This window comes from Fukomys damarensis, unplaced genomic scaffold (assembly GCF_012274545.1).
Source record: "Fukomys damarensis isolate Sample0158 unplaced genomic scaffold, DMR_v1.0_HiC HiC_scaffold_21, whole genome shotgun sequence".
Classification (NCBI taxonomy): Eukaryota; Metazoa; Chordata; class Mammalia; order Rodentia; family Bathyergidae; genus Fukomys; species Fukomys damarensis.
In genome coordinates this window covers 34,988,545-35,000,097 of record NW_022900933.1, presented here as the reverse complement: position 1 = coordinate 35,000,097, position 11,553 = coordinate 34,988,545, and the positions used below count along the sequence as shown (strand labels likewise).

Here is an 11,553-nt window from a genome sequence, read left to right as displayed (position 1 = left end):
GAAAGGTAATAAGGGAGAGGAAAAAAATATGAGAAACTGAAAAAATGGAAATAAAGTGTTTGTAAATGGGGAGGGGAGGAGGGGGTGAAGGGAGGGCAGGGACAAGGGGAAAAATGAGAATCAAGACCTATTATGTAAAGGTACAGAATCCCAATGATGAATGTAACTGTTTTGTATACCTAGATTGTACCAATAACCTCAATAAAAAAGAAAAAAAATATTCAGTCTTTAATGCTGAGCATCTCAGATTTTTTTTGAGAGGGTCTCGCTAGGTAGTTCAGGCTGGCCCTGAGCTCACTATGTATGTAGTGCAGGCTGGCTTCAGACTCATAACAATCCTCTTGCCTCAGCCTCCCAAGTGCTGGGTTTGCAGACATATACCATTATGCCCAGATTGGCGGGTGGTACAGTACTGGGGATTGAATCCAGGGCCTTTGCACTAAGCATATCCCCAGCTCCCCCTTACCTTTTTTTTTAAACTTTCATTCAACACTGGGGTATGTTTTCCAGGCTAGTCTCAAACTTGCAATCCTCCTGCCTCAGCCTCTGATAAAGCAGTCTTCAGATTAAAAAAAGAAAAAAATCAAGCTCATAGTTAGGCCTAACATGTTATAACTATCCTGGGTACAAATGGAAAAACACTACTTCTCTCTCCAGAATAGAAAGGAAGTTTTGTTTGCGTGATGCTTACTCTTGAAGTTTCATGAGTTTTTTTGTTTGTTTGTTTTGTTTTTTGTTTTGTTTTGTTTTAGACAGGGTCTCACTTTGTAGTTCAGGCTGGCCTTGAACTCCTCCTATCTCAGTCTCCCCAGTGCTGGGATTACAGGCGTGTGCCACCATGTCCAGCAACATTTCATAATTTGGACATTATAATATAGGCTTAACAATCCTTAAGAGCCAGTATTAAGTCTATCAACATTATATTACCTTAGAATCATATTAGGAGAGAAATAGAACAGTTACAACCCTCACTGCTGTCGCTGGTCAAGGGTGTGGAGCTGGTATTTAGAACTACCTTCTTCTACTACCCATTCTGTACTCCCTTGGCTTTCAGTAAGCACCTCAGCAAGTCTTGGTTCTTTCCTTGGTGGAGTGACCATCATTCCCAAAGGGTCTGGACCATTTGTCATTCTGCCTGGATTAGGTTGTTGTAGTTTTCCACTGACTTTAACAACAGGACATGGTAACACTAGGAGACACCCTAAAGGATCACCTGCACTTCTTCCTTTCCAACATTATGTTGTCTCAGTCCAATTTCCCCTTGATAGTATGGTTCATTCAGCCCTGACGGCTCTGGGACTCCCTTCTTAGCTTGTTTCCTCAGGAGCGTGAGGACACCAAAATGAACGGGTGAGTCTTACCTTCCAGTTCAATGGTATCACTGTTGAGCTTCCTGGTATAAGCCTTTCACCCTCTGGAACCAAGACTTCTAATCCAGCAGAACATAAGTTCGAGGAAAAATGAAACAGAAATTTTGCTAGTGGATCAGTAGTACTATTCCCATTTCCACCCCTTGATTCCTGGACCCGTGAATCCTGGCTATGGAAGACACAGTATGATAGATGCTGATTCAAAGCATAAACAGCCTTCTGAAGAACCTTGCCCCAGCCCTGCAAGCTGTTGCCACCTAGCTGGTGCTATAACTGTGTCTTCAAAAGACCATTCCACCTTTCTATCAACCCAGGTGCTTCTGGATGGTGAGGAACATGGTAAGACCAGTGAATTCCATGAGCATGAGCCCATTGCCTCACTTCTTTGGCTATAAAATGTGTTCCTTGGTCAGAGGCAATGCCGTGAAGAATTCCGTGACGGTGGATAAGGCATTCTGTGAGTCCACGGGTGGTAGTTTTGGCAGAAGCATTATGGGTAGGGAGGGTAAATCCACATGCAGAATAAGTGTCTATGCAGTGAGGAGAAAACACGGTCCCTCCCATGATGGAACTGGTCTAGTATAATCAACCTGCCACCAGGTCGCAGGTTGATCACCCTGGGAAGGGGTGCAGCACTGGGGCCTCCGTGTTGGTCTCTGCTGTTGGCACACTGGGCATTCAGCAGCGACCGTAGCCAGATCTGCCTTGGTGAGTGGGCGTCCGTGTTGCTGAGTCCAGGCATAACCTCCACCCCTGCCACCATAGCCATGCTTCATGAGCCCACTGGGGTGGCTGAAGAAGGGGGTTGGCCACTTTCTACAGAAAGGGTCATCCTACCTCTTGATGGTTACAGTCTTCTTCTGCTGAGGTCACCTTTTGGTGAGCACTTACATGGGAAACAAAGATTTTCACATCCTTGGCCCACATGGAACAGTCTGTCTGCATACCTCGTCCCCAAATATCTTTGTCACCAATCGTCCAGTTATGCTTCTTCCCAGTTCTTGACCATCTGGCCAGACCATTGGCTACTGCCCATCAATCAGCACACAGTCACACACTTGGCCATTTCTTCTCCCAGCCAAACTGTACTACTACGTACACTGCCCAGAGTTCTGCCCACTGTGAAGATTTCCCTTCACCACTGTCCCAGATGTCCTGGAAAGGGTCTGTGATGCTGCAGCTGTCCACTTGCGGCTGGTGCCTGCATAATGTGTAGAATCATCTGTAAACCAGGCCCTTGCCTTCTCTTCCTCTGACAGCTGATCACATGGTACACCCCACAAGGCCACAGGTGCATGCTGGGAAGCAGAAGGCAAAATGGCAGGAGTAGGAGCCATGAACACCTGGGCAACTTCTTCATGTAATTCACTTGTACCCCTTGGACCTGCTCTAGCTTGATCATGTATCCACCATTCCATTCAATGGTAAACTGTTGCTGTAATGTCCAACCTCAGTGGATCAGATAATACCCAGGTCGTGATAGGTAATTCAGATCACACAGTGACCCAGTGTTCCATGGCTAAGAGTGCAGTTTCCACTAAGGCCCAGTAGCAGGACAAGAACTGTTTCTCAAAGGGAGAGTAGTTGTCTGCAGATGATGGCAGGACCTTGCTCCAAAATCCTAAAGACTTCTGCTGTGATTCACCTATGGGGGCTGCAAACAGCACCTCTGCCTATCACCACCATTTCAAGTACCATCGGATCTGCCGGATCACACCGCCCTGGTGGCAGAGCAGCCTGCACACACTCTGGACCTGTTGTAGAACCTTTTCTTGTTCTGACTTCCAGTCAAGACAGTGGCTTTCCTAGTAAGACTCCTAAGTGAGGAATGTGTTGCCTCCAAAATCCAAACAGGACCACTAGTCCTATTTGTTGTGCCTCTTTTTTGGTTGTAGGGGGAGCCAGACGCAACAACCTATCTTTTACCTTAGAAGGGTTGTCTGTACGTGCCTGACTCCCAGGGGCAAAATCTGTATCTGTCAGTATTTACTGGAGAAACAGATATAACACAAGATATACAAATATGTAAGAATTTACAAGATCGGTTTACAGTGGCCACCCACAGAGTTGATGTGGTACAGTGCAGAGGGTCTGTGTGCACACTGGAGACCAAAGGATTCAGTCCAAGGTCTGGAGCTCACTGCAGTGTCCCATGCAAGACCATATCAGGAGCCTGATGGGTCTGCAATGGAAGACTGAAGAGTACGCCAGAAGGCTAGAGAATCTGCTCTGGAAACAGAAATGATGTCCAAGGTGAAGGCGAAGACTGAAGCTCCTCCGCAGAAGGAGAAGCAGATCTGTCTTTCTTCATTTCCCCTTTACACCATCCAGGGACAAACTGCCCTTGGGTGGATCTTCCACATTCTAGGGTGTGGAACTGCTTAGCCAATTTAGTTGAGCTTTTCTTACTTAAATTCACACAATCAATCAACCATCGCTGTGATCATCTCAGATTGTTAACTACTGGAAGACTGACTATATAATTGTATTCACTGGTTGCTGTGTAACAATTTCTCAAAAATGTTCATCTAATTAAAGTAGCCAATGGGCTGGGGATTTAGCTCAGTGGTTCTGGAGCCTCACTCATAAGCGCAAGGACCCAAATTCGAGCCCAGGTACCAAAAAAAAAAAAAAAAAAAAAAAAAAAAAAAAAAAAAAAAAAACCCAAAAAAGTAAAGTAGCCAACAGCTTTTGTGGAGCACTGTGTCAGGAATCCAAGCAGGGGTCTTCAGGGACTCTCACAGCCTGCCTTCCTGGTATCAGACAGGGGTCACTGGAAGTGAAAGCTCAGCTACAGAAGGCTGAATCTTACACTTGTGTTTGTGGGCAAGATTCAGGTCCTCACTGCTGTTGGCCTCCATTTCACACTGGTTGGTTTCTGGAGACTGCAGTCAGTTCTTTGCCATGCAGGCCACTCCAACATGGCAACTTGCTTTATGAAAGCAGGCAAGCCAAGAGGGCAAGAGAATCTGCCAGCAAGAGCTCATTCACAGTCCTTTGTAACCCAAGTCTGGCTGTGTTCTGTTGGATAGAAGCAAGTCACACTGAACAGGAAGGTTCTCCACAAAGGCAGGAATACCTGCAGACAGCAATCATAGGGGCCACCTTAGAGTTGGCCTGCCATATGACTGAAACTAACTTTGTATAAAAACTAGTGGGTGACCTAGTGACTTAGCAAGGCCTATTTCAAGAAAAATTTAAAAAGTGATTGTTGTGGCTTGTACCTAGATGTCCCCCAAAAGCCTCATGTGCTCATAGGTAGAGCTTTTTGCAGGTTTCTGGATCTAGGGTATGTGATACTGGAACTAAGGATGTGGGATAACTACATTGGTTTAGCATAATTCTGGGTGTGGGCAGCACCAACCAATTGGTTTATAGACTGGATGGAAAACAAAAGGAAAGACAGAAGGCAGGCTGCTGCTTGATATCACCTCCTGCCTGCCCTGCCATGGACTATTTCTCCTCTGCCATGCTGCCAGGCCTTGCAGCCAGCTGACTATGGAGTGAAACCTCTATAAACTGTGAGTTAAAGTTTCTTTAACTTGTGGGTGTCCAATATTTTGTCCTAGCAACAGAAAAGTAACTAAGACAGTGATAGAAATTTGAGTGAAGACCCTGAGTTCAATCCCTAGTACTGAACACACACACACACACACACACACACACACACACACACTGTATTATTTTAAAGTAGAGTACTATTACCAGAATGCCAGAGTCATCTCTCATAATGACAAAAAATGAAAATGGAGATGGAGATGGTAGGGTGCAAGTGAATTTATTTAAAAGGTAAAAAAGCCAAAAAAGTAAAAAAAAATAGGCAGGAAAGTAAAAGATAGAAAGGCAAAGAAGTAAATTTCCCACTAGCTGGGAAGGGGTTCTGAGTAGGATTTCCCTGCAGGCTCTTTGTTTATGGATTTTAAAGGGATTTAGTCTCTCAGGCCATTGTGTAAGCAATATACTATCTACCCTAAGGAGACTACATACTTTTTAGGATCTAATCTATCCAGTGTTCATGCAGGGCCTGTGGGCCCTTAAGCCTCCCAGACAGCCAAAGGACACCTGCCAGATGCTTTTGTACAATCCCTGGAGGGTTGTGACTCAGCAGACTCCATTTTGGGCTTCCCGACTCCATTTTGGGCCTGCTTTCCTTACAGCCTAATAGACTCCTAACTCCTGCCGGGCATGGTGGCTCATGCCTGTAATCCCAGCACTTGGGAGGCTGAGGCAGGAGGATCGCTGTGAGTTCGAGATCAGCCTGGGCTACATAGTAAATTCCAGGTCAGTCTCAACTACATAGTGAGACCCTGTCTCAAAAAGCAAAAAAACAAAAAGACTCCTAACTCCTGTCTCACTAATTCCTGTGACAGTACCAGCTCATTTTTTCTTTAAAGTTGAAATACAACTTATACATAAAGTATATAAATAGCTGGATGTGGTGGCACACGCCAGTAACCTTAGCACTTGGGAGGTTAAGGCAGGAGAATTGCCTCAAGTTTGAGGCCATCCAGGGCCACACAGTGAGCTCAAGACCAGCCTGAAACACACATAGTGAGGCCCTGTCTAAAAGAAAAAGAAGAAAAAATAACAAATACTAAGGGCTTTGTCTATGTCCCCATCTCTGTAATACTCTGCTCCCATTTAATTTTTTTGTATATGTCCATGTAACCATCCCTTAAATCAAAATAGTTAGTCTACATAGTAAATGTGCAGCACCCCAGAAGACTTTCTCTTTTCAGATAAGCCTCTATCACCACCAAGTAAGCACTAGGCTAGTGTCTAACACTATAGATTATATCTCTTTAAACTTTGTATGGTAGAATTACAGATCATTTACTTTTGTGTGTAACTCCTTCAACTCAACAATTTTTAAAAATTTTTTTCAACAATTTTTAAAAAATCAGCATTATATCTGTGAAATTCTTCCTATGGAGGTAGTCACTTGCATTCTAATTTTATTTTATTTATTTATTTATTTTTGGTTTTTTTGAGACAGGGTCTCACTATGTAGTTAAGTCTGACCTGGAACTCACTATGTAGCCCAGGCTGGTCTCGAACTCCCAGTGATCCTCCTGCCTCAGCCTCCTGAGTGCTGGGATTACAAGCATGCGCCGCCATGCCTGGCTCTAATTTTATTTTTGATGCTGGGGTTGAACACAGGGACTCATGCATACTAAGCCTTCTCCCACTGAGCTGCGTTCTCTAGCTCCCAATTCATTCCTTTTCATTACTATGCATTATTTTCTTGTGTGAGTGTACCACAAGATATCTTTTTCTTATTGGTAAATATTTCATCATTTGGTTAAAAAATTTTTTTAGATTTTTATTAGTATATATCTGCCATACACAGCACTCACATTTATCATAGGGAATTTGTACCTGTACATGATATATATATATATATCATGTATATATATATATATCATGTATATATATATATATTTCTTTGTTGTTGTTTGTTTGTTTGTGTTTGTTTTTTTTTTTGTACCGGGGATTGAACTCACGACCTTGCACTTGTGAGGCAGGCCACCGAACCAATGAACTAAATCCCTGGCCCTGTAGATGATATGTCCTAGTTCTTCTTTATTCTTCCCCTTCCCCTCCCTTCCCTTCAACCCTTCTTCTCTGAACATTACTTTTATGTATCTTTTGGTGGCCATAACCACTCATCTCTCTTGGCTATTAGGGGATAAGTTCCAAGATCCCCAATCAATGCCCGACACCTCAGCTAGTACAGAGCCTTATCCTGTGTCAGAGTTAAGGTACAATGCCAACCTGATTGGCTAGGGGATCTTCCCCAGAGACTGGTAGAGCACACGACTGGGTACTACTGGGTACGCCAGAGTGGATCGTGGAGATGTCACCTTGGAAGTCTAAATCTGGCCTCTCTCCTTTTCCACTCTGATGCTGTTCACCTGCTCTGCTTCCTGGTCATCATGAGCTAAGCATCTTTGCTCTGCTGTGATGTTTCTGCCTTGGAGTCAGCTGACCATGGACTGAATCCCGAAACTGTGATCCAAATTAAACCTCTCCTCCTTTACATTGTGTATGTTATGTTTGTGTCAGCTGTTTCTGTAACAAATACTTCGATAATTAATGTATGGGAAAAGGGTTTCTTTTGCCTCACAGTTTTTTTTTTTTTTAAGAGTAGGAAAATATATTGGGGAATAGGAATGAGGAATAAGAATAGCTCCTGAGAGACAAGAGGGGTCCTGAGTGGGTTGCCCTTGCCTCATAGTTATATAGGTTTCAGTCTGTGATCAGTTGGCCCCATACCTTTGGGTCTGTGATGCTCATCATCGGGGTAGTGTGTGGTAGAGCAGAATCACTCACTGACCTCATGTCCAGGAAGTGAAAGGGGTGGAGGGAGAGACTAGGTTCCCACTATCCCTTCAAGGCCAAGTCCTCTTAAAGGTTCCACTATCTACTACAGCCCTGTTTCAAAAAGCCAAGAGAGAGCCACATGGTGGTGCACATCTGTAATCCCAGCACTTGGGAGGCTGAGGCAGGAGGATTGCTGTGAGTTTGAAACCAGCCTGGGCTATGTAGTGAGTTCCAGGTCAGTCTCAACTACATAGTGAGACCCTGTCTCAAAAAACCAAAAAAAAAAAAAAAAAAAAATAAGGAACCATGCCCAAAAAGGATTAAAAGAGAGAGAGAGAGAGATTTACTTAGACACAAGCATTGTATTGATAACTAAGTGACTAATGTTTGAGTAGGGTACAGAGAGTGGATACGCTGCACAAAGGAATGATTCACATTTCAGTGGATGGGGTGGGACAGCATGAGTGCAAAACTGCTCAGAGTGGCACTCAATTCAGAACTTATCCATTGTTTATTTTTGGAGGTTTCCATTTAATATTTTCAGACCATAGTTGACCGTGGCAATTGAAACCTCAGAAAAGAAAACTAAGTGGAGCTACTGTAAACCCATGAGTAGAATTTCTGGGTCATCTGTATGCCCATATTTAGCTTTAGTAACTACTCACAGATGGTTTTCCAAAGTGATAATACTAATGAAGACTCCCACCGGCAATGTGTGGGTTCCACTCCACGTCCCACCAAAACTTGGTATTATCAGCCCTTTTATTTTTAGCCATTTGGTATGGTGGTAGTGGAAGCTCACTGCAGTTTTCATTTGCCTTTCTCTGATGATTAATGATTTTTAAATACTTTTTTGTACACCGATTGGTCATTCAGACACCCTATTTTATGAAGTGTTACTCGTTTCCGGTCTATCTTTAAATTAGGTTGTCAGTCTTACAGATTTGCAGAAATATTTTATAAATTCAGACTCTAAGTCTTCTGGCACAAATACGTATTAAAAATATTATCTCTTACTGTGAGGCCATTCCATCTTTCCTTTTTCTTTCCTTGCAGTTCTAGGGATCAAACTCACAGCTTGGCACATATTTGAATTTTTTAGATGAAATACAGATTGCCTCTCAAAAGTACCATCTTATTTGTAAAAACGTAATATTGAAAAAAAGGAGACAGAAACAATAGGCTCAGAGCTGTCAAGCTGACAGGCTGTTTTAAATGAGACAGAACACTCATGCTATTCTTAGTGTACGATTATCTGACATCCCCATATTAAATGAGAGAGGGCTTTTCTTTCACATTTCAGAAAGGTGTGAGCAGGACACTCAGATTACCCCATTAACCAACAGCAACTGAGATCATGAAGAATTTTCCATTTAAATTCTGAGCACTCAGAAGCCAGGTGTGATGGAGTACACCTATGTCCCAGCATTCGGAAGATTGCTGCATGTTCAAAGCCAGCCCAGGCTACACAGTGAATTCAAAATCAGCCTGAAGGCCAGACTCCTTGGGAGGCTGAGGCAGGAGGATCACTGTCAGTTTAAGGTCAGCCTAGGTTTCACAGTGAGCTCAAGGCCAGTCTAAACTACATAGCGAGATCCTGTCAAAAAAAAAAAAAAAAAAAAAAAAAAAAAATGTAGCTCAGTGGCACTGCACCTGCCTTGCAAGCTCAAGGTCCTTAGTTTGATCGCTGGTACCAAAAAAGCAAAAAATTTTAAAATGCTCTTAGTGCTCAGTTAACTACTGAGTGCCCCATAGAAGAGTCAGTGCCTGCAATGCTCTTACCACCTGTGCCATCTAACACAGTTGGCGGTGGTCTTCTGGGCCATGACACAGTACAGAAATGATTTTCCATGTTAGTAGCTGGGTGCATATATGATAAAGCGGCAGCAGGGCATGGTGGCACATACCTGTAATCCCAGCACTCAGGAGGCTGAGGCAGGAGGATCGCTGGAGTTCAAGACCAGCCTGGGCTACATAGTGAGTTCCAGGTCAGTCTCAACTACGTAGTGAGACCCTGTCTCAAAAAACATAAGCAAAAACAAAAAACCCAAAAAGTAATGATAAAGTGGCAAAAACCACACTACCGATGAAACCATCAAAATAGGGTTAAAGATTTAACAGAAATATACAAATATTTCTAATTATTTTCATTTTATGGGGTGCTGAGGGTTGAACCCGGGACTCACAGAAGCTAGGCAGGTGTGCTCTCACTGAACTACACCCCAGCCCTATTTGCTGAACACTTACTTGTTCTAGCATCACAGTAAAATTCTTTGGACAGATTTACTAAGAGTAAAATACATTTACTATGCTTTCATGCCCACTTCATTTAAAATTCTCTTTTATAGAACTCAAAAAACTTAAGAGTAGCTGGCCACTCCATGTGCCTGGAATATCAGCACCTCTGGAGGCTGAGACAGGAGGATGACAAGTTCCAGGCCAGCGTAGGAGATTTAGCCAGACCCTGTCCCAAAATAAAATAGAAAGGACTGGGATCCAGGCGTGGTGGTACAGAGGCCTGGAATCTGAACACTCTGAGGGGCAGAGGCAAGAGGATGGCAAGTTCCAGCCCAGCTAGGACAGCACTTAGGAGACCCTGTCTCAAAAATAAAAATAAAAAACTGGGAATATAGGTCAGTGGCACCACACCTGCGTGGTAAAGTGCATGGTTCTGAGTTTGAATCCTGATACTGAAAAAAAGAAAAAGAATATTTTTTTAAAGTAATTAAAAGGGTTGGGAATGTAGATCAGTGAAAGGACCCAGGTTAGATCCTAGTATAGAAATGAAAAAGTACAATTTAAAAGAAGAGTGAGAGGGACATCTAGGTACAAGCCATAACAGCAGACCTCTGCCATCATGCCCAGCATGTCACCACTTCTAAGTTCCAGTTCCCAGCAGATTTAAGTCAAGTGTCAGTCTGTGCGGAGGTTTATAACCCTGACGAGGAAGAAGATACTAATCCTCGGGTGATTCATCCCAAAACTGATGAACAGAAGCTTGCAAAGACATTCTTCTTTTTAAAAATCTGGATCAGGAACAGCTTCCTCAAGTCCTGGGTGCAGCGTTTGGAAGGACAGTCAAAGCAGATGAGCATGCCATTGACCAAGGAGAAAACTTCTATGTCATAGAAAGGGGAACCTCTGACATTTTAGGAACAAAAGATAATCAAATGCGTTCTGTTGGTCAGTCTGACAACCGTGGCAGTTTTGAAGAACTAACTCTGATGTTCAATACCCCAAGGGCTGCTACTATTGTCACCACCTCTGAAGGCTTCCTGTGGGGACCGGACTGGGAGATTTTTAGAAGAATCATAGTGAAAAACAATGCAAAAAAAAGAGGAAGATGTTTGAATCATTTATTGCATCTGTGCCACTCCTTAAATCATTAGAGGTGTCAGAACGTATGAAAATTGTGGATGTGATAGGAGCAAAGAACTATAAGGATGGGGACCGGGGATTTAGCTCAGTGGTTCTGCAGCCTGCCTCAGAAGCGCAGGGACCTGAGTTCAACCTCCAGTACACCCCCGCAAAAGAACTATAAAGATGCTTTTACGTCATTGAGTCTGGTGAAGTGTGAATTATGATTAGGAGCAAGACTAAAACAAACAAGGATGCTGGGAGCCAGGAGGTTGAGATTACCCACTGCCACAAGGGGCAGCTTGCACTGGTCACCAACGAACGCAGATCTGCTTCGGTTTATGCAGTTGGAAATGTCACCTGCTTAGTCACTAATGTTCAAGTATTTGGGAGACTTCTGGGGCCCTGCATGGACATAGTGAAGAGGAACCTCTCACACTATGAAGAACAGCTAGTGAAGATGCTTGGCTCCAGCTAGGATCTGACCGGCCCTGGACAGTAG

The 11,553-nt window shown here is 43.5% G+C and overlaps 1 pseudogene; it reads left to right on the top strand.

Annotated features, from left to right (window-relative positions):
- The window catches only part of LOC104851869, a 22,539-nt pseudogene extending 10,986 nt beyond the window's left edge, over positions 1-11,553 (top strand).